Below are 24,018 nucleotides of genomic sequence, written 5' to 3'. Positions count from 1 at the left end.
AACAGCAATCTATTTATAACTGTTGTTTTACTGCTGTTATTCCTGTAAGGTAAGCTACTATTAGCGTCAGCCTTTCTAGTCTTCTGAATACTTAGAGGGCCAGGGAGAAAATAGCCATCTTATTAAAACATGACATCCAAATGCCTTCTTATTTCAAGTTGTAGAAATTTGAGTACACAGTAGTGTTTTGGGAACATAGAAGCCATGGGATAATATTAATACTGTGTGGAACAATGTTATTCAATAGTATAATACTTAAAATTTTTCTTTTCTATTAAAACAGACATGGCCATATTCTAATGAACATGCAAAATGTATAGGAATTTTAGAGATGACACATGACTTCAAAAAATATTTAAAATAGATAACCAACAAAGATCTGCTATATAGTACATGGAACTCTGCTCAATATTGTGTAATAATCTAAATGGGGAAAATAATCTGAGAAAGAATAGATACATGCATATACAGAACTGAGTCACTTTGCCAAACACATAAAACTAACAGAAACATTGTTAATAAACTATACTCCAACATAAAATTAAAAAAAAAAATTAAGTGATTGGGAAACTTCTTCTGTCAGGTCACTAAGGATGATTTACCTCCCATCCACTTTCAGACGTGTCCCAGGGCAAAAGGTGGGGAAACACTGGTCTAAGGGGTTCCTGAGAAATCCAACAGGACAGGAGGTGTTTATCTTGGAACTTTTTGTCATCCAGTCACACCAACAGGAAAACATCACTTAATAGAGACCTGGTACTGTGATAGGAATCCAGGCCAAGTTTTCTCTCTGATACTCATATTCCTCAACAGAGAAACAGAGTGACCAGGTTAGGCTTCTAAGTGATCTTTCAACACCAATCTGCAGTATGCATGGGCAGAAGTAGGGAATGGAGAGCTACCAGAAGAGGCACCTCTTCTATGCTTTTTAAGGTAGAGATGAAGACATTTGGTCTCAAATTAGAAGTGGAAGATGAATAGAGATGAGCTATGAACAAACATGCATTAGGATGAAACAGTGCTGTCTATGAGAGTGATAAAGCTGTGTTACATGCTTTATCACATTTAATTTCACAACAGTCCTAACTGTAGGCAACATTGTGTCTGGTATGCTGAGAAAGATACTGGGAATCAGAAGCGTAACTTACATCTCCTATAATGGATCCCTGGCTTAACCCTCGAGTTTCTATCTTAATCACTCCACCATACTGTATTATTACAACTCACAAATGTGGAGAAACAGGGCTTGAAGCTACTTTGCCAATGAGGGGCTCAAGATTTTCAAGTGTATTCTACCCTCAGACAAAATAGAAATCTACTTGCTGCCATGGGTTCAGAGGTCCAACATTCTCTCTCTACTACTTCTTTCGATGAAAAATGGAGGAAGCTTAGAAGAGAGGGATGAAAGGAGGAAGGAAACAATCCATGATTCTAAAATTTTCTCGTGAAGTGCCATTTCTTTAGATCAAATTCTGAATTCCTTTAAAAATTAAGATGCTTGATTAGAGGCAGACTGGGTGCTGAGATATCATCAGTCATGCTCTCTTTCCTGAGAGCAAATTTTGAAAAGTAGGACACATTTTCCACAGTGTTCTGATGTAGGGTTCAAGTCTTAACACTCACTACCACTCCTGAGTGTGCCTGCTGCAGTGATAGGAAGCACAGGTTTGTGTCTCTGTGATCAGTGAGTCAACAGTAATCTAAGAATTAGATTCTTTAGACTGCAAGTAACAGAAATGTCCTTGAGCTGCAACTCATAATTGGGATTTAATTGTTGTAGGAATACAGAGTATCTGGGGATATCCTTAGGAAAAATGAACCAACACCTCACGAATACAGATAACCCATCAAGTTTTCCATATTCCTCTCTGCTTTATTCATTCTACTTCATTCTTCTCCCTCAGTGAAGACCAGATTCTATTGCTTCCTGGTTTACATAAGGAAAGCAACTACTGCCAACATTTCTCTAGCTTACGTACATCTCCTCCATACCAAAGTCACTAGGATGTATTTAGACAATAGAATCTCTTCGACTCAATTCCATGCCATTGGCTACTCTGGAGTCAAGATCATACTGGGAAGCCAAACTGCTATTCTTATAATCAAGTGAGTGACACACAGGAGGAGATAATACTAGAGATGAGGAGAACAGTGACAGCTAGACACAACTCAACTGGAGTTCACACTAGACGTGTCAATATTCTCCAGTGAAATCTGGATACTTCAAGAATCTGTCTGTGTTCTTTTTTTTTCTTCTTCAGAAGACTCCAACAGCAAGATTTTATTACCCAACTGGATAGGCTGAGACACAATTTCCCAAACCATCCCTAGAGAGTAATATTCATGTGGCAGCTGTACTGAATTTATTTATATCCTTCTTTCTACAAAGGCTTTGAGGCAGCATACAAAAAAAAAAAAAAAGAAATATGATTATCTTAATGTGGATATGGTTATAGAGCACTGAAAGAATGTGTCTACATTTATTCTCAGTTTTGGTGCTTAGCCTAATATTAAAACCCACAAATCCTTAGACTCTAATCAGGTTAGACACTTAGGTGCCTAACTGAGGAGAAGAACATACAAACAGAGCAGTTTGGGACAGCTGATACACGGATTCATCCGTCAGATAGCCAGTTCTATCTCTGCAGAATTTGCATGAAGTCAGGAGAAATCTTTCCCCTGTTCAGTGAGAATAAAAGCCCTTGTACAAAATTCAGGGAAGAAACCTGCCTACAAAAACTTTAGTCTCATGGTTCAAAGACTATGGAATTCTATTATGAGGACACATATTAGTGCCATAAAGTACTTGGCACTGCTTATTTTCATTCATTCATTTATTCACTTACTCAACAAATATTTATTGAGCACACCTACTCAGGACCAAGCATCATGATGTAAACAATAGAATGGAAACAACCTCTGATCTGAGAGCACTCACACTTCACTAAAAACGAGGCAATGTGTCCGATGCTATGATAGATGGAAGCACAGAGAACCAAGAGAGTACGAAAAATGGGTTTGGCCAGGATGATTCAAGGAAGGCCTACTGCAGAGGAGTCTCCATCATGGTTTAAGAGAAAGAAGCAAAGAATACAAGGAAAGAGTTTTTGACTGGCGGTATAGCAAGCTTACAGTACCAAGCCTGGTGAGAGAACCAGGCAAGAACAGGGACTATAAATAGACCAACATGGCTAGGGTTTGAGAGAAGACCATTAACAATTGCAAGAAATGAGACTGTCTTGCCAATTGTTTTTCTTCAAAGAAAATTTTCATCCCATTAACAAATATAAAATACCCACTACTGTTCTCTATATGTGTTTTTACTGAGACATTCCACTGTGATGATGTTTACCAAAGACTTGCACATTCTACATTTCCATCTTCACCAACACTTCCATAAAACTCCAAGTCCTTACCTGCAGCTACGATCCTGGATCCCACTTTCCTGGACTCCATGTAAGTTCTTTGCTACTAATGCCAACAGTGTTCTTATGGACTTGGTCACAGAAACTGATTTCTTTTAATGGCAACTCTCCTTGGAGTCAATTCTCCTTAGGCACCTAATGGTTTTGTCTTTAGGATACAACATAATGAACGGTGAGCAATGTGATGATGTAGGAGGACCTTCCTGAATTTCTCCACAGTATCATATCATCCTGTTCATTCTTCCAGGGTGTGTCATAATAGTTCTCACAGCGTACCACTACTTTCTCCTCATCAAATGCTCCACCATCCTATAGCTCCTTCTAGACTCCATCCTTTCTTAAAATTCTTCTTCAGTTTGAGTTTTGAATCAATACATCACTGGGGGTTTCACTTTCATGAAGTTGAAGACTCTTTAACTCATAAAACACTTCCGTTCCTCCAAAAAATTCCACGACTCCAGAATATTCTGTATGTCAGTAGCCCAGATTATTCCTACATAATTTGTTTATACCTACCCTCTTCAGGCCCCAGGTACATGTCCATCCTTCATGTATTATGCTCAGTAATGGTAGGTATTAAATACATTCACTTCCAGATTTTGTTAAAGATAATTCATCTCTTTTAAATAATATTCTGTCAATTGGGCCCCCTAATCATTAAGATTAATGTTAAATGCCATTTCAACACTGAATTCATATCCTTCTAGCTAAAAGGAAAGTAACTTGACATTTTCTTTAACCCGGATAACACATCACAAAGAACAGTAAAATTTCTATCAGAATTTTTTTAATGCAGAATATGACGGCAAGCTTCCCTCTCTTTGCTAATATGGAGATTTCAGCTAAAGTAAAAGATCCCTTGGAGAGCTATCATATGGACATTCAGGAATTCCATGGGCTTCATAATTGAGGCATATGAGATTTTACAAAGAGAGCTAAGCCATCTCTTTCCCATTTCTGGAGGGAACATATAGAATGACATTAAATCCAGAGAGATTTAGGATAAACCACTTGTACAGTAAATGTTGTTAAGTCCTCTTGTTTATGTACCTGAGTAAAAGACATAAAATCTCTATCTCTAGAGTTCTTTCGAGGCAAAAATACTGGCACCGTTTATTCAGATTACAATCTACCTTCACCTTGGAGACACATTGTTCAGTTAAATTATATTAGAACTGCATCTCTGAATTTTGTTGGGCTTTGGGGTATTGACTAGACCTGGCGGCCATCATACTTCCACTTCCCTCCCTCACTTTCAGCTTCTTCATCACCTACCTAGTAAGAAACCCCCAGAGTACAATAGAAAGTTTTAGATGTGTCTTGTTCCTAACATATAAAATACCACCATCATCAAAAAAATATTTATCTGTTGTGCATGTGCCTTGGTGATAATGTCAGAGCTCTCCCCAACCTGATGACTGAGGCAGATTGTCTCAAAGATAGTCAAGCTCTTATAATATGAGGAAAAAAATACCTGTGGTGAAAAATATCCTTAAAATATATAATATTGTGAGCTTAAGTTGATTCCTCTTTTAATTTTTTAAATTCTAGTTAAGTACTGAGGGAAATACTGTATTTTGAACTCTGAAAGTTCAAAACTACCACCTTATTTTTTCATCAGGAGTCAACTCATTTTATCATAATCTGCAGACATGTTGTTCATTTTTCTTTTCAAGGCAAAACTTTCAAACATATCCTTAAGGGCCATTGATAAGTGTAAAAAATTATCTGATTCAGATATAATGAGCTAACAATAGCTTCACTTACTTAAATAAATATTTACCAAAAAGAAAATGTAAACTAGACTTATGCCAGACAAAAGTTAAATCACAAGGACAGGAAATAAAAAATAGAAATGAAATACCTATGAAATACCTGAGGGGGAAAAACTGCTGAACTTTTGAAAGTGACAAAGAACACTTTCCTGAAACATATTTATGAACAAGTTGTAGCCCTTTAGTATTTTCCAAAAGGACAATGAATAAGACTTATCTGACAGAAATTTGGGAGATTGCAAAATATCTGTGCTTATCCTATGCTCTAGAAAGGCCATTTTAAGACAAGGCATTTGCTGTTACAAATACCAAGATTCTTCAAATAATTTCTTAGAGTAAAATCTGTAAAATGCTTTCATTCAAAATATCCAAATATTAAAATGCATATGGCTTGCTGTTTTTTTTTTTTTCTTAGTTCTACATGAAAATGTTCATTACATGCTAAACCAGAAATTGTCCACACTAATTGCAACAACTTCATAGGATTAAGGGAAAGCAAGGAAGACAAATAACATATTTTGCCAAGTGTTTGGTATTTCACCTACAACATTTCATTAGATCCAACAACTCAACAAGGTAGAATTTATCATTTTCATTTCACAGCTGGAAGTCTGATAACCAGAGAAGTTAAATAAGTAGCCAAAACCCTTTAGCCACTCAGTAGTAGAGTCTGAAGTTAAGCTCTACAGTTAAATCCTTGTAGCACTAAAGCTAATTTCACTGTATCATATTGACTTTAAGTTTCTTGGGATTTTGCTAAGAGTAATTACAGAAATGTGCAAAGAAAAAGTAACAATAACCACAGTCTAAAAATGTGAACAAAAAATCCTGATGTTGGAGTTACACTGTGATTAAACTGTAACTTGCTTCACGTATTTCATTCTATATCTAAAAAACAAAGGAACCTTGAGTTTCTATTACTAATTTATAATGTTTCTTCCTTGGTTTTCTGGATTCTTGACATCTAGTTTAAGGTAGAAATATTTATTTATACGTGTGTGTATGTGTGTATACATATATCTTTTGTAGTATAAAATACAGATGTTAAGTACATACAAATTGTACTTCAATACAGAAAACTTCTAGGGAATATCTAACTATTTTTGTGCTACTTTTTTGTTTCATGTTATTTTAGAAAGTCATCAAAAGTTAGAAAGTAAACTTTCTGCATGTTTCAGAGATGTCATTGTATTAAATAATCATTGGGAGCATGTGTGCCTAGTGAGAGATGCCTTGCTTGTAGTTCTACTGCAATGAACAGGAGTACTTTTAATAGAAATAATTCCTAGGACTTCTGTACCATTTTTGCTCAGATTTTTGATCATCAGGTTAAAAACTGAAAGATCATTTTGGTCTCAAGTTTCTCTTGGCTAATCATATTGTACTCCATTACTGAAATAAATTCAAATTACACTAAAGAATTGTAAGAAGTCCTAAATCAAAAGAAATCATCTCAAAAATGCTATAATTTTTTTTCCTCTATAGAGAATATATCAGTGACATCTAAACGACCCCCAAAGCACAAAAGATGCATAAGTAATTTTCCCAGAGTTCAATTAATCAATTTCTGACCATGGGCACTCACGACAAAAAAGCATTTATTCAGACTAAGTTGAATTAAAAACATAGATTATCCTAAGCTAACAATTATGAGTCATCTATTAGACAACCAGATGTATTCAATATTAGCTATAGAGTTCCAAATTGATTAAAAAAAAAAAAACTTTCAATGAAAAGCCATGCTTGAAGGGGTAAAAACACACCTTCTACTTAATGTTATCTAGAAAAGAAAGTCAAATTTACTTCAGTAATAATTGGGTGTGGCAGTCATATGCTCTGGTGAAAAACACTAATTCCTAGGTTCTTTGCTCACCTTCTGCAGAATAAATTACAAAGCCACCAACCAATGGAACTGACCCTTACATAATATGCTTGTTATTTTGTTCATGATGTTTGACATATATATACACATATATATTTAAAGCCATCATTTGTGAAAAACCTTTGAGAGATCCTTCATCTCTGTGAGCTGTACTAGGTTATGAAATGATGCAACATCAAAGCCATCCTACATTTGACTACAAAGAGCTCACTGTGGGGCCAGGCCTGAAGCACAGATTCCACTGTGTGTGGAGTGGACCTCAGCAGAACCAATATTGCCACGCACAGGCCTAGAGTCAAGCAGCTGCCTGGCACCCACAGGCTACGCAAGCGGCACTTGGGGGCTTCATGTGGTGGCACAGGAGACCAGGCCCAGCGCCCCAGCATCGAAGCCTAGAGAGCTAGTCCAGGACCACATGGTTGAGGGCAGGAGGTGGTACCCAAGGCCACCCCTGGGAGCGCTATTCCTGCGGCCACGCCCCATCCCCTGGCTCTGAGTGGGTGCAAGGGTAGCAGAGCCTGGCTGCTGCCAGCTGTCTCCATCTCCCAGGCGGCCCACAGCTTCCTTGTGGAAGGCGCAGAGGACAAACAGGAGTCTGCTCTCCACTTGGCCCTCTTGATACGGGGTCTGGTGGGACTCTAGGGCCACGGCCCATGGAATCGCCCCTGCAGAATCCCAGGGGACCCTGAATCAGGGACCACTAGGCTGTCTGCTCTCTGCCCACTCCTCACCCTCCATGTAGGAGCTCTCTAGAACAAGCCCATCTGTGCAGGAGCTGTTGCCCTGAGGCTGAAACAAGTGTGAAGAATGGATGGAGAATACACAGCAGCTGGGCAGATGGATCCAGCACCCTACCCCCAGCCTCCAGGCCATCTGGGACATCTGTGCCACCCTCAAGGAACCCTGGACACCAAGGAGCTCCATCAAGTGCTGACGTCTGCAGAGGAAATCAGGGACAGCTCTGAGCAGGAACCTGCCCCAGCTCTGCGGCGCCTTGGACACCCCAGAAGGACCCCCGCCCCATCCTCAGCCCACCTAGGCTGGCCAGCCTTTAAAGCAGAATCTCTGGGGCTATAATATCTAAGTGTTTGCAAAAAGGAAATTTTTAAAGGAGGAAGAGATAAAAAAATAAAAGAAAGGGGGAGCGGGGAAGAGTAGAAGAAAGGCAACTAAATTCCAACTTAGTGTCCAAGTCAAGAACCAAACAATTGTTTCTCCTCCTCTGCAGCCAACCATGCAGGTTCAGAGGCATTTCTAATACAAGACTTCACCACACTGGTTAAGAAAATGATCTGATATACAGGAATGAGAGGAAACAGACTTATCTTTCTCATTTTCCAGCTGCTTTGCTGCTTACAACCCACCCTTAGTGGGTCTGCCAGATGCAGATGACCACCTATCTAACATGTCTTCTTCTGTAGTCTTTGAACTTTGGAATCAAGTTCAATGATTTTCTAGAAATGTTCAAAAACCTTAAAAATTTTACAACCTTTAAAAAAACATAAGAAGCCAATCTGAAAAGGCTGCAAACTATACAATGTCACCAAAATGACACTCTGAAAAAGGCTAAACTAAGAGGACATCAAAAAGGTCAGTGGTTGCCAGAAGTTAATGGTACGGGGAAGCATGAATAGGTGGAACACAGGATTTGCAGCAAAATACCCTGTATGAGACATAATGATGGACACATCTCCATTATACATTTGTACAAACCAACACAATATGCAACTCCAAGAGTGAACTAATAAAATAATCTATGGACTTTGGGTAATTATAGTGAGTCAATGTAGGTTCATCAGTTGTAGCAGATGTTCTGTTCTGGTAGGGAATGTTCATCATAGGGGAAGCTATGCATGGGTGAGGGCAAGAGGTATAAAAAAAATCTTTGTACCTTGCCTCCAATTTTGCTGTAAACCAAAAACTGCTCTTAAAAAATACAGTCAATTTACAAAAAACTTAAAATAGTAAAACACAATGGATACGGGGTCACACCTCAGATCCAACAATTATCAGCTTTTAATCTTATACCAATTTACTACCCTTTCTAAACACAAGTTTGCTATTTAGAAAGTGGTGTCAAAACAGTATGTGTTTCAATGATACATTCTTTTTTTTTTTTTTTTTTTTTTTTTTTTTTTTTTTTAATATTATTTTATTAGTTGGAGGCCAATCACTTTACAACATTTCAGTGGGTTTTGTCATACATTGACATGAATCAGCCATATAGTTACATGTATTCCCCATCCCGATCCCCCCTCCCACCTCCCTCCCCACCCGACTCCTCAGGGTCCTCCCAGTGCACCAGGCCCGAGCACCTGACTCATGTATCCCACCTGGGCTGGTGGTCCGTTTCACCATAGATAATATACATGCTGTTCTTTCAAAACATCCCACCCTCACGTTCTCCCCCAGAGTTCAAAAGTCTGTTCTGTATTTCTTATATAGAAGTAATGCTATTAGGCATTAAAAAAGGCTGAGCACAAATAATAGATGCTTTCAAACTGTGGTACTGGAGGAGACTCTTGAGAGTCTCTTGGGCAGCAAGGAGATCAAGCCAGTTAAACCTAAAAGAAAGCAACTATGACTATTCATTGGAAGAGCCGATGCTGAAGCGGCTACCTGATGTGAAGAGCCGATTCTTTGGAAAAGACCCTGATGCTGGGAAAGACTGAAGGCAGGAGGAGAAGGGGATGACAGAGGATGAGATGGTTGGATGGCATCACTGACTCAATGGACATGAACTTGAGCAAACTCTGGGAAATAGTAGAGGACAGAGAAGTCTGGCATGCTGCAGTCAATGGGGCTGCAAAGAGTAGGACGCGACTGAATGACACCCCAACTCTAAGGCATATATAACACCTAGTCCAGTGTCTAGCAAAGAGCAGGCACCCCGTAAGTAATGACAGCTCGGTTTAAATTTAGTTCTTTCTTAACAATACAAGTTATGTGTAAGGGGGGAAGGGGGATAAAAGATAAATCCCAAATATGTATGTTCAGAAAATAAGTCAAGCTGTTTTTTAATTTGTGTGTGTGTGTTTGAATATTGATTCTTCCCCTCTAAGTAGATTATTTCCATTCATAGGTAGAGCTATATTTTCAGTTATTTTGTACTTGCCCTTTAAGAAAATAATTTCGATGTTTCAATAAATTTTTAATTTTCTAAATTCTTTTCAATCTTCCTCCTCCTCTATTGTTGAGAACAGAGTTTAATCTTTCATCTATTCACTTAACTATATTGCATGGAGGGGAGAGGATTAATCCACTTTTTTTGTACTCATGACCTTTACACTGATCACATTATTGTCTACATAGATCAAAGGTGAAGTGGGTAAAAGATGAGTTTACACAGAATATTTACCTAAGAACAACACTTATAAAAATTATTTTCTGTTTACATAATTCAGTAAATATTATCTACAACTTTATGTTATCTCCATGGATTCATTGACAAGAAAAAATTTAAATAAAGGCACTTATAGTAAGTCAGAAATCTTGAAATTTACGTTTGTTGGTGGAAGATATCCAGGATTTAGGGGTATTTAACTATATAAAACTATCAATAGGTATAATCAAAACATACATTCACATACACATAAATATATAAATCTATCTACATGTAAATATTTTATATTTTTGATACGATGTACAGTTATCAAATGTCTTTTAAACCATATTGGGGGACTTCCCTGATGGTCCAATGGTTAGGAATCTATCTGCCAATGAAGGGGATATGGGTTCGATCCCTTATTCGGGAAGACCCAAATGCAGCAGAGCAGCTAGGTTGGTGCACAACAGTTATTGAGCCCACACATCTAGAGCCCATGCTGAGCAATGAGGAGTCACCGCAATGAGAAGCTGCTGCACTGAAATGAAAGGTAGCCACCCTCCTCACACCCCGCCCCACCACTACCCACACCCCCTGCAACTAGAGAAAGCCCATGTGAGCAATGAAGACCCAATGCAGCCAAAAACAAATTAAAAAAAAAAAATATATATATATATATAAGGACTTTATTCAGGCAGAACTTTAGACACTCTAGTATTATGAAGGAAATGTAGCAAATATATATTACTTCCTTAGTAACATAAACAGCATTTTGTTAGACTTAAAATCTGAACATAAGTAGTCCACATTAGGAACAAATCAGTCATTCAAGTACAAAATTCATACCCAAAGTCCTCTTCCAAAATATGGATTTGGTTAAATAATAACCAAGGTGGACTCATCAAGATATTAACTTATTTATCCTATAGCATTATTCATTCTGAACAGCACATTCTACATCTAACACTATTAAGTATGATAGATTATGCACTCTTCATTAGAAAAGTAAAAATCATTTAATATTTCAACTATGAGATGATGTGGTACAGTCATTTAAAAATGTTCGCATAATGCCAAACTGCTTGCTTCCATTATCGAAACTAAAGAAGCCAATAAGGGGGGGAATATATATATATATAATATATAAATAAAATATATATATAAAATACCCACAAGTCATAAGAAATCATGGAAAAAGTTACTTTGAAAAAGAAAAACATAAGCATGTCTTGTCACACAGCAAAAAGTTTTCCTCAACAAAGAATAATTAAAAACTGAAACCATGAGAAATGCTTACACTTATTTTTCTTTACTAACAACTAGATATAATGTTTGTACAGTTAGATGGGGTAGAGCAGTAAGTATTAGAAGGGGTTCTAGATCCTTATCAAAATGAGTAAAGTTGGAACTTCCCTTTCCATCTAAAGTGGGACAAACCACTTCTAGTGGTTAAGAATCTGCCTTGCAACGTGCGGGACATGGGTACAATCCCTGTTTGGGGAACCGGGATCCCACGTGTCCTGGGGCAACTGGGTCCTCCTGCCACAACTAGAGCACCCTGTGAGGCAACTAAGATCTGACACAAGTCAAATTAAAAAAAAAAAAATGAGTAAAGTATGGTCAGTGCAGATACTGAGATTTATTTAAAGGTTAATATTTAACTGTCACAGAAACATTGGTAATAAGCATGATATTCTATAGCCAAATTTATCCGAAGCCAGTTTGCCTTTTAGGCTCAGATTTTGACAGTACACCAAGTGAATATAAAATCCTGTAGACTTGTGTTAACTAGTTTAGTTCATAAACCTAACATGTAAAGCAGAATTCTAATTTGCTAAGGCATGATGAAAAATAAGAAGGTAAATAAGAAGGTAAATACAGACTAGTAAATTCTTAATCTCCATTCTCTGAGCCAAAGAGTCATTTGGTAGGTGCTTAGCCTCAGAACAGGATTTATATTAATTGAATTTTATTGGCCTCAAGCTATTCCCTTGTAGAAGCTTCTCCCATTGGAATGTTAAAAATCTTTTGGATAAGGCTTTCTATATCCACTTCCCCAGTAGGGATGGTCTTTTTAATTTGGCCTTGATAATAGGTTAGTCACCACTGCCTACATCTCTTAACTTTTGTTTATGCCTGCCCTTAGAAAACTAAAAAAGAAAATGTGAAATATACTATTTCTTTTAGTTATTCAGTCTATTCTTACCAGCCCAATATCTGATCTTTTTATGGCATGAGACAGATTTTTAATTTTTTTGCCCAACTAATATCCATTCAGTTCTTTCCCCCAGCAGAGAAGCCATGCAGTTTGGGTAGGAGTATGGAAGAGGGAGACAGAGATTACTCCACCCCAGTTCAGGGTCAACCCCAGAGTTTCCAAAACAATCAGGATACTCCCAAAACCTCTGCCATATTGATTGGTGCAGATAACCCATCCCAAAGGCAGTGATCAAAATGCCTCGTTCCCACCAACCTGATTTATAAAAAAGCATGTGAACAAGCTCAAACAAATGAAAAATGAAGCATGGTGTGCTAGTAACCTTTGCAAAAGATGATGTCTTATTCCACTCAGAAAACTACAAGCACATTCTCTTTCTGGAAAGTGTAATGTGAGATACTAAGGCTAGGGTGATTTTACTACCACATAGAGAACCAAGCTTGGACGACTTTGCTCATCCTGCAAAGGCAGAACCCAAAGGCAGGAATTGCTCTAACGTAACATCACTGATATGCTTAATCAAATCATATTTGATTAAGACAAATATATGAAGACAAACTGTGGAAGATTTAAAATCTGTCCACTAAGTGTCAGATACATCTTCCTTTAAAATCTAAAATTAACTTCTTTCACTTTAACTGAACCTAGAACCTGTAACAATTAGTGTGGCAGAGTAACAGTAACTTCCAAGACTAGGCCAGAGAGGACAATGCAGCATCTTCCTTGTTCTCTCTCTCTTTCTTTCTCTCCCTCCCTCCCTTCTTCCCTCTCTCCCATCCTCTCCCTGTTTCTTGGGGAGACAGCTGCCATGCCAAGGGGGCACCCGAAGTGGCCTATAGAATGGTGTGGAACTGGGGCCTCCTGCTAAGAGCCAGGAAGGAGCTGACGCCTTTTCCCAACCGTGACACGAGTGAGTTACCCTGGAAGGGGGTTCTCCAAGCTTAGGCATGTATTGAAATGAAGGAAGCCCTAGCTAACATCTTGACTGCCATCTCATGAGAAATCAAGCTAGAATCACCCAGGAAAGTCATTCCATAATCCCTGAAGCACAGAAACCACGGGGGGAAAAAAGCTTATTGACTTAATCTGCTAAATGTTGGCATAATCTGTTCAACATTAGAAGAAGAATATGCTATTCAAGCTCTGGAATGTCTAATCTACACAGTTAATATTCCTCTTTATGTTATTACTTTGAATTCCTTTGTTATTACTTTTTTTTATTATTTAGTAATGAGTCCTAAATTGCTATAAGGTAATATGTATTTTCACTGTGATCTATGACATAGTAATATAATAATATTTTAGTTTAATTCTAAAAGAAAATTATTATTTCCAAATTCTTGGGCAAAAAGAGGGTAGAAAGGAAGAACTCTCTTAGTAGTAAACAAGGTACTGGAAGGAAGCACCATTTTCTATAATAAGGAGTCACAGGAGGAAGGCGCTCCTCAGGCAAAGTAGTTAAAGAAGGTAAAGATGTCCACCATCTAAAACTGCCTTTAGATCTCTCTCTACAAATCTGGTATACTGATTTCCTGCCACCTTCAGCCTATCGGTTCTAAGTCTGAGGTCTTAGGTGCCTCAGCTTCCAGTCATAACTGGATTTAGGCAACAATGTTCATACTGTATTACAACAAACACTTACTGGAAAAGATGAGCCCTGATTCTGGGAAAGGTTGAGGGTGGGAAGAGAAGGGGCGACAGAGGATGAGATCCTTGAGTGGCATCACCGACTCAATGGATGTGAATTTTAGCAAACTCAGGGAGATAGTGAAGAGCAGGGAAGCCTGGAGTGCTGCAGGCCATGGGGTCACAAACAGTCTGACGTGACTTGGTACTGAATAACAGCACACGAGATGTTAGGTCCACGCAAACTCAAGTCATGCCAAGAATGTTTGGCAGAGAGCTCAAGGTGCTATTATTCTGGTGACAAGAGAAAAGAGTGCCAATCTGCAAAGAAAAAATCAAGTTAGATAAACACCAGAAAACCATGTTGGATAAGAAAGAGGAACAAGACTGAATTAATACATAAATATGAGTAGAGACCAAGTGAACTGATATTCAGCAACTTGAAGACTTAAAAATAGGTTATGGAAAACTCAGTTACTAGGATTAATAAAAGTCAAAGTATAAGCCACTTGGAGAATAAAACGGAAAACTGCAATGCAACAAAGGAATCCAATGGTTCAGACACACAGAGCTAAGCCCACAGGTATGCACTGACTGGGTCAATCTGTCAAAATAAAACAGAGCAAAGATGGAGAAAAAAAGAAGCAATTACTTTAGTGACACTTACCATGAAATTATACTGACATTTGCATATTTTTATTGACTCTCCTAAAATGTATGATACATGTACAAATATGTCCACAATAGAATCTCAAATGATACTGTCAACTTTCACTTTTCCTAAGGTTTCTGTTGCTCATAGAACTCAGTTTTTCTTTCTCTGATTTAGGAAGAAAAATAATTAACATTTACTTCAATATTATATTTCATGCTATGAACTAGGGGGAAAAAAGCACTGTTTTGTTTAATTGACTCAAAATTAATCTAGACTGAACATGACTATGGTCCTTTTAAAGGTGGGGAGATCTGGGATCAGAATTCACAATTGTAATAATGGAGTCAGAATTCAAATACATCCATGTGCCTTCTAAGATGTCATCACTTTCTTTACTTACTAACAGATAAAACTGTTTCAGAGACTAATCATAATTTTACCCAATGCCTTTTTTTAGAAAATAAAGTGCTGGCAATTATTTAGGAAGTTGAAATTAACCACTATTATACACTATTATAGTGTTTGTCTTTATGTTTTGGAGATTTGGTTATTTTGGTTTTTCTTTTTTCTCGGCTGTGCTGGGTCTCTGTCGAGGCACACAGTCTTCTCTAGTTGTGGCCTGTGGGCTAGTGCTCCAGGGCACGTGGGCTCTTAGTTCCCCCAACAGGGACCGAAACTGCATTGGAAGGTGGATTCCCTACCACTTTCCAAATCAGGAAAGGAGTACATCAAGGCTATATATTGTCACCCTGCTTATTTAACTTCTATGCAGAGTACATCATGAGAAAGGCTGGGCTGGAGGAAGCACAAGCTAGAATCAAGATTGCCGGGAGAAATATCAATAACCTCAGATATGCAGATGACACCACCCTTATGGCAGAAAGTGAAGAACTAAAAAGCCTCATGATGAAAGTGAAAGAGGAGAGTGAAAAAGTTGGCTTAAAACTCAACATTCAGAAAACTAAGATCATGGCATCTGATCCCATCATTTATGGCAAATAGATGGGGAAACAATGGAAACAGTGACAGACTTTATTTCGGGGGGCTCCAAAATCACTGCAGATGGTGACTGCAGCCATGAAATTAAAAGACACTTGCTCCTTGGAAGAAAAGCTATGACCAACCTAGACAACACACTAAAAAGCAGAGACATTGCTTTGCCAACAAAGGTCCATCTAGTCAAAGCTATGGTTTTTCCAGTGGTCATGTATGGATGTGAGAGCTGGACTATAAAGAAAGCTGAAGAATTGATGCTTTTGAACTGTGGTGTTGGAGAAGACTCTTGAGAGTCCCTTGGACTGCAAGGAGATCCAACCAGTCCATCCTATAGGAAATCAGTCCTGAATATTCGTTGGAAGGACTGATGCTGAAGCTCCAATACTTTGACCACCTGATGTGAAGAACTGACTCATTGAAAAAGATCCTGATTTGGGCAAGGGTTGAAGGGGGAGGAGAAAGAGATGACTGAGGATGAGGTGGTTGGATGGCATCACTGAATCAATGGACATGAGTTTGAGCAAGCTCTGGGAGTTGGTGATGGACAGGGAAGCCTGGAGGGCTGCAGTCCATGGGGTCGCAAAGAGTCGGACATGACTGAGTGACTGGACTGAACTGAACCAGGAAAGTATTTTTATAGTAATAGTGAGGCAGAATCCACAGCTTCAGTACAACCTGGGTAACTACTTCTCTTTACTTTTCTGCTTACCCATAATAGTGCTTTTACATATAGCATCTATCAATTCATATGTGGACTACTGCCATCCTTCTTCAGTTTTCTAATCCTTCACTTTATGCATGTATTGATTCAAGGAGTAATTACTGAGTATTTGTTATAAAAAGGTATGCTTCTGCCTCCACCTATTATAAGACATTTGATTATGCTACCTTTGTTTAAGTAGAAATATACCAATTGCCCATACTTTAATAGTCAGAATCTATATACACATACCACAAATATGTATATAATATATATATGTATAATTTCTAAACTATAAGAGTTCTTGCAATAAGCCTGTATTAAAATTAAGGCTTTATAAATGAGAGTTTTACTTCTAGATTACTAAAATGACCTTGCCTGAGATTAGGACAACAATGCAATAAAAAATTCAAGTGTTAAGTAATATCTCTTTTTCTGTAACTTCAATCAATATACTGGAATCAATTTGAATGCAATTTCTAGTAATAAATTTATTTGAGACCTACATATGGCTGTATTAACCCAAAGCAAAATAATAAAAATATTTTCTGTTCTTTGATGCAGATACAAAATTTATCAGTGCTAAAGGACAAATATATTTGAATAAACAGATTCATTTTTAGCATCTAACAATTTTCTTTTTCCCCTACTCTGTTTGATTTTTAATTTGTATTTTATGTCCATCATATAAAAGATGGGTTTTCTGTTGCTCTTTTTTATTAAAGGTCTGTAGTGGTGGAGCACACATTTCACATTCAGTGCAATGCACTCATAAAGAGAATTTACATATTCTAAAATTAACATAAATTTTGCTGCTATTTATGCATCCTATCTGGTCATACTCAAGATCAGGTAATGGGCTGTTTGTTTGTGTTGCAAATAGGAATAACTCAAGTTATTCATACATCTCAACTGCAAATCTATCACTTTGATATTTTTACACTTTTTATGTATTTTGTGTCTTAGCAGTATATATCAACTAGGCACATTGAGACAGAAGGTTAAATGTTTGGCTTAATGACTTAAAACTCCAGGGAAAGGGTTTTCAATAATTTTTGGTGAGGGATGCAGTATTTACTACTATATTCTGTAGGAGCCTGATTCTTATTTCATACAGAGTAGAGCTAACCATCTCCATTTCTGCAACAATTGTTAACAAGCCTTCAAGGCTACTCCACAATTTCTCTGGTTTTCTGCTTCCTCCTCTCCCATTAAATACTGATAAAATCCTATTTGGATCTTTTGGCTAAGCAATCCCAAAGGTCAGGAGAAGCCTGGCCCATTTCCACTCTTGGAGGCCCCATTTATATTAAAGAAAAAAAAAAGAAACAATAAAACAGACTTATAAAAATTGTGATATACCTAAAATGCTTATATTTTAAAAGTTATTGATTTGTCTTGGGCATATACACAAATTCAATAAAATTTAATTAGGCTATCCAAGATACTTGCAGGATTTATAAAAATTAATTAATTAGAATATTTAAGACAATGGGTTCAGCAAAAAGACACAGAACTAAACTTCTATTATGGAGATGTTGGCCTCAGAGTATTTCTGAGTCTTCAGACATACATGAATTAGTAGATAATGCTACTATTCTAAATTCAAGGCCTCTCATGTTTATGAGGCCTGAATGAAATGACCCTTTTGTCTTAGCTGCATCAAATTTTAAAACAATCTTATGTTCAACAGAGCGACAGAGAAGGATCCTGTGCTGGATATACTATCCTTTTCTATTTCTTAGTTCTGACTTGCCCACTATATACAAAACATTCTGTTTTTATTACAATCCTCCTTAAATTCTTTGTCAAGAGAGCATGAGTTTATAAGTTTAAAACAGCATATAAAATTATAAAGAATAAAATACCTTAGCAGTCATTAAAAATACTCTCTACAAATTGAATTTTACTTCCTAGTCACACACAGATTCACTTAGTGACAATTAAACTTAATTACCTCAATCCTCTAACTGCAAAAGACATTACTATTATCATTACTACTATTAATATTATTATTGCTAAATTCATCGAATGCCTCACTATGTGCCAGGCACTGTAAAATAAGGCTTTGATCTGCAGCATCTTACTTGATTTGTGTAAATATTAGTTACCTTATTTTTACAGACATAATATCAGTTATATACTTAGCGAGTCTGAAATCTAAAACAGGTTAATAATTTTAGCCACAGTCTCATGGAAAATAAGAGTTGCATACCCTGGAATGAGTCATTCCTGCTACCTAATGTAGACTTGGCCTCCTCAATCTCAACTGAAATGTAAACAATAAGTTATTTGATTATTATAAATATAAATATCAGATCTAAAAATCTAGGCATAAAAATATCAAATGAAAAGAAGATAAAAATTTGGCATAAACATTAAGAACATTACTTGAGAAATAGTTCTGTTGTGACTATTACAGCCTACTCATCAGCTCATCCTTTTTCAGATCTTGCCTCATCAGTATGGACATATCATCCTATGTCAGTCAGCCAGGGAACCAAAATTGTGGCCATCTGTCAGACTGCTTCACTGCTTCCTGCAAATTGTTGAGGGAGGAGATCACAGGTGGCTGAGTAGGTGGACAAATTTTACATCTTTGTTATGTCAAGCAGTCTCTAAAGTATGTGATGGACCAACTACTATGGAGGAGTAGTCTTCTTTTTTTAAAATGCTGTTTTGTGCAGATGTTCCAAAAGACATATGGGCTAGTGGGATCATAGTTGGTAGGACTTAATGTTACTTATTCAAATAAGCAAAATGTCAACAAAAGAAGGAGCTTAGAGTCAGTTGGTGGACTTTAGGATTAAAAAAAAAAAATTGACCATGATATACCAATGGGAGAACTCAGGAAAAGAGAAGACTTTGACTTTTACCCGGTAGCATCAGAGCATAGTCATGCCGAGTGCCCATTAGGTAGAAGAACCTTAATATGTAAATCTAGACTGGATTCATCAAGATCAACCACTATAGTTGTCAAGAAGTATTATTTTGCCTAAGTATCCATTTTCAACACATGGATACTTTCAAGAACTGCTGCTTTTATAAATACATGTATGTGTGCTAAGTCGCTTCAATCACGTCCAACTCTTTGTGACCCCATGGATGGTAGGCCACCAGGTTCCTCTGTCCCTGGGATTCTCCAGGCAAGAAAACTGGAGTGGGTGGCCATGCCCTCCTCCAGGGGATCTTCCCAACCCAGGGATTAACCTACAGTGTCTTCTGTCTCCTGCATTGGCAAGTGGGTTTTTACCACTGAGCCACCTGGTGGTCTAAATGTCCTTAATTGGAATTGTTAGTTCACTTATTCCAAGTCCTTATCCATCTCAGTATTGGGCTTCTTATCACCATCATTTACTTTAGTTCATATTACAATTATAGTAAGGATCTTTTCTTAATTTTACATCAAATGTATTAAATATTGTTTAATCTACCATTGTTGTTCAGTTGCTAGGTTGTATTGGACTCTTTGCAACCCCATGAACTGCACGCCAGGCTTCCCTACCCTTCACTAACGGCCAGAGTTTGCTCAAACTCATGTCCATTGAGTCAGTACTGCCATCCAACCATCTTATCTTCTGTCACCCCTTCTCCTCTTGCCCTCAATCTTTCCTAATATCAGAGTCTTTTCCAATGTGTTGGCTCTTTTAATCTACTGTGGGGCTATATTAAACCAGCTATTTCAGAATTATTGATGAAATGGCCCTCAACTGGGACCAGAAAATCTGGTCCTAAGATTGCTTTTGACACATTATGGTTAGGTGACCCTGCGTGGGTTCTAAGCCTTGTTTATCACCTTTGTAAATGAGAAGACAGGAGTATGTGACAACTAAAGAGGAGGGAAGAAAAGATTTTTGTTTCACCTCTAATTGTACATGATATAAGAAATGATCACTCTCTCCAGAAAAGTATCTCCAGGAAAAGAAAAAAAAAAAAAATGCTAATGTCCATTTCATTTACATCCCTAACTAACCTATGGTAAAGCTGTCTATTGAAGTTAGGACCACTGGGCCTATCCATTTGAGATATAAACTGAGGATACTGTGAAAAAGATGCCACCTGCAACAGCCCCGCATTAATGTGAAAGTTTAGTGTTTAAATAAACAAAACAAGCTCTCTGTTTTTTATGGGTTCATCATCATCTCAATGATTTCTGAGTAAATTTTGAATTGATCACCTACCTTACAAGAGTTGAAGCACTAAACATAAAACCTATTCAACAGCGATGTGGCATGGTGTGAAACTAAAAATATGTTTCTCCTCTCAGTAAAGGCTCCATTTTTTTTCCATCTGCAAGAATGGAATATAGCAGCCATCTCAAACTGATGAATTTGAAGCAAATACAGAGGCCTACTTAGCAGGTATGCATCCACAAGATAAGGAATGAATGATTCTAGAAATATGGCATTGTTCCCATTAAAATGTGGAGGTTTGTTCATTTCTATGCATGCCACAGACATTTAACGTCTTCCTTTCTCGTTGAAGGAAAAACTGAATAGCATGTATTAATGAAGTGGCCAGCAGCAAACTTGAGCTTTCCAAAACACAATGTAGAAATTGCTATTTGAAAGTGAGCAACATTAAATTCAAACTTAATCTCACAGCTAAACATTTGGCTTATTATATGTAAGAACTTTCATAAACATGCCAGTCTTCTACCACGTTTTTAATTGACAGATTTAATTTACTTTCTGCACCTTCAGAAAGAGTCTCCTCTTTCTCTCTCATCCAGGTTCCATTAAATATTACTTGGAATATTATTTTCAAAGTTGAAAATATTTGCTGAAACAGAGAATAATTTATTAGGGAATAATTTATTTAGGGAAAAATGTTGCCTGAAAGGAAAATCACCATAAAAGACTAGGATGTAGAAGAACAAGACTGATGAGGGAATTAAATCCACAAAAAAAGAGAAGAGGTGATCTGAGTGGTAGCACTGCTCTCCACCTGTTCTCTGGTCTGAACTTTTCTGATGGAAACTTTTGTCAAAAGCCGGGCAAAGAAGACAGGGAAAAATACAGAACTGAATCTAAAGATATTAAAAGTCCAAGAAGGCATAGCTTTGTTGTCTCTAGAGCATAAAAGGCATCTCATTTAAGAGTCAAATCTCACAACACTAAAACATCAACAACAGCATCAATCTAAGAATCCAACGGGAGAATGAGAGGATGACCCAATGGGGAGCAATGCTAGTCTACATCCAGAAAGGAGGCTGCACGAACATCCCTGAGCATGCTGGATTCGAGAAGATTGCTTTCCTAAACACAGGCTTGCTTAGTGAGGTGGAGGGGAAAAGTATCAGATTGGCCAGAAAGGCCATTCAGTTTTTCCCAAATGAACTTTTTGGCCAACCCAACACGTTTTTAAACATCTACTTGAAAATCAGTTTACACTTCCTATGATGCATGACCCTAAATTCTCCAATAGTCATTTTTCTGAACATTCTTCCCATTTGGGGAGACTCTGTGATCCAACTAAATTCTTTTATACAATATTTAAATAGCATGTTATCACCTACATGCAAGTACCTAATTCATCCCATACTATAGGCGTTTCTTCCTATGTGAAAAATTTCAGCAAGACACCAGTTTTAGCCCAGTGCCATCTCTTGCTTAAAGACCACACTAAGATCTCCTGGGATAATAGATAACTAGTGGTATGCCTCTGCTTACATTTATTCTTGTACACTCCACTGTGGCTTAAATTGAGTCCCATGAACTGAGTGATCTGGAGGCTCACTCAGGTCTCAAAGTAATTACCATACTATAATCGAAATCTACTTTCAAAGTGGATGAAAAATATGTGACAACTAAGATGGTTCATTTTATCAACTTCTAATTACCTGATATATTCACTGTTACTGGAAATGATTTTTACTCATTATTGATGAATGCACTCTCAACTTCATATACCACACACCACCCAAGACCTTGCTTGCTCTTATTTAACAGTTAAGCCTCTCGCTGCCTTCTAATCTATTCTTATCCAACCTTTGGTACAAAACAATAGCTCACATTTATGGAGCACCAACCATAAATGCAGATCAATTGCCAGGGCATTATTCTTCCTCACAGAAATCCAGCAAGATCTGTTTATATGTTTCTGTAAGTTTAGGTATGAGGCAACTGCTTTACAGAGGTTCAAATAACCTATCCAAGTTCATGTAGCTATTAAGTCAGGGAATCTGTATTCAAAGTGATGTCTGGCTCAAAAACTTGTATTCTCCTTGTATTATCACACTGTTTCTTAGTTTAATTTGTCCTTCCACAAAGAGAAATTGTAATGTAAACCACTAAAAAGAGATTTAGTCTTGGCCTGAGTGGGCTACTAGCTCCTCTTGCTTTCTGAAAACATTTGTTCATACCTTACAGCCTCCACATCCCGGTTTTTTTCCTCCATGTCTTGTGTCCAGCTTCCTAATTCTATGTCCTTCCTCAACTGCATGAAACATTATCACAGGCACACAAGTACTTGCTGCCCAAACTATGCAAATCAGTTACATCAACTCGTTTTCTCCTTACATCGCTACTTAAAATTGAGAACTTCATTTAGCAGAATCCAGGGACAAATAGATGCCAGAGAATCCCACTTTATTTTTCTTTTTAATTTGTGCAGCCAAGGACAGATATGATTCTTTCAGGCTTAAAGCAAAGAAAGCCTTTGGTACATCTTTCACAATTTATAGGAAACCTAATTAAGCAGGAAATGATTTTGGTGCCTCATGTGTTCATAATGTATCATTTTGAGAATTCCTTCAGACAATCATTTCATGTGACCATAACAATGATTATAGAAGGTAGGCAAAAACAGGGTTCAACTAAGGTTGGAAGATTTTCTCAAGGTCACACCACAAGTAATTTTTACAAAATTAATTAATATTAAAATACTTTTATCCTACCCCAATTGAGTAATTACTGGAAATATTCAGATATCTCCACTGAAAATAATTTTTAAAAATACTTATGTACTGAGAATTCAAATGTTTAAATTTTAAAAGGACAGAAAGCAGTATACAGTATGAACTCTGCCATAACAATAGGCTATCTTAAACCCTGGGTGGGGGGAGGGAGTCACTGATGGACTTTTAGAACTCCATGAAGCTCAGGAAATTATATACAAAAATTTGCAAATTCTACATTTTGTTAAGGAAAAGTTTGATAGTTCTTATCAATTTTCAAAGCTGTTTATGACCAAGAAATTTTTAAGAACCACAGATTTAGAGCTAAAAATTGTAGTTAAAACAGAATAATTGAACCTCTAAGATGAGTTGATTGTCATATAATGTCAATTATTCACAAAATAATGGCAAAATTAACTTTTTTTAAAAGATCTTACGTGTTTTCAAAATCACATAATCTCAAAACAGTTTTTTGGAATAAATGCTCCTCAGACTGTTTCAAGCCTTTCATTAATTTT

This window comes from Muntiacus reevesi, chromosome 17 (genome assembly GCF_963930625.1).
Source record: "Muntiacus reevesi chromosome 17, mMunRee1.1, whole genome shotgun sequence".
Classification (NCBI taxonomy): domain Eukaryota; kingdom Metazoa; phylum Chordata; class Mammalia; order Artiodactyla; family Cervidae; genus Muntiacus; species Muntiacus reevesi.
The sequence above is the reverse complement of the archived record's forward strand: the minus strand, read 5'-3'. Positions refer to the sequence as shown.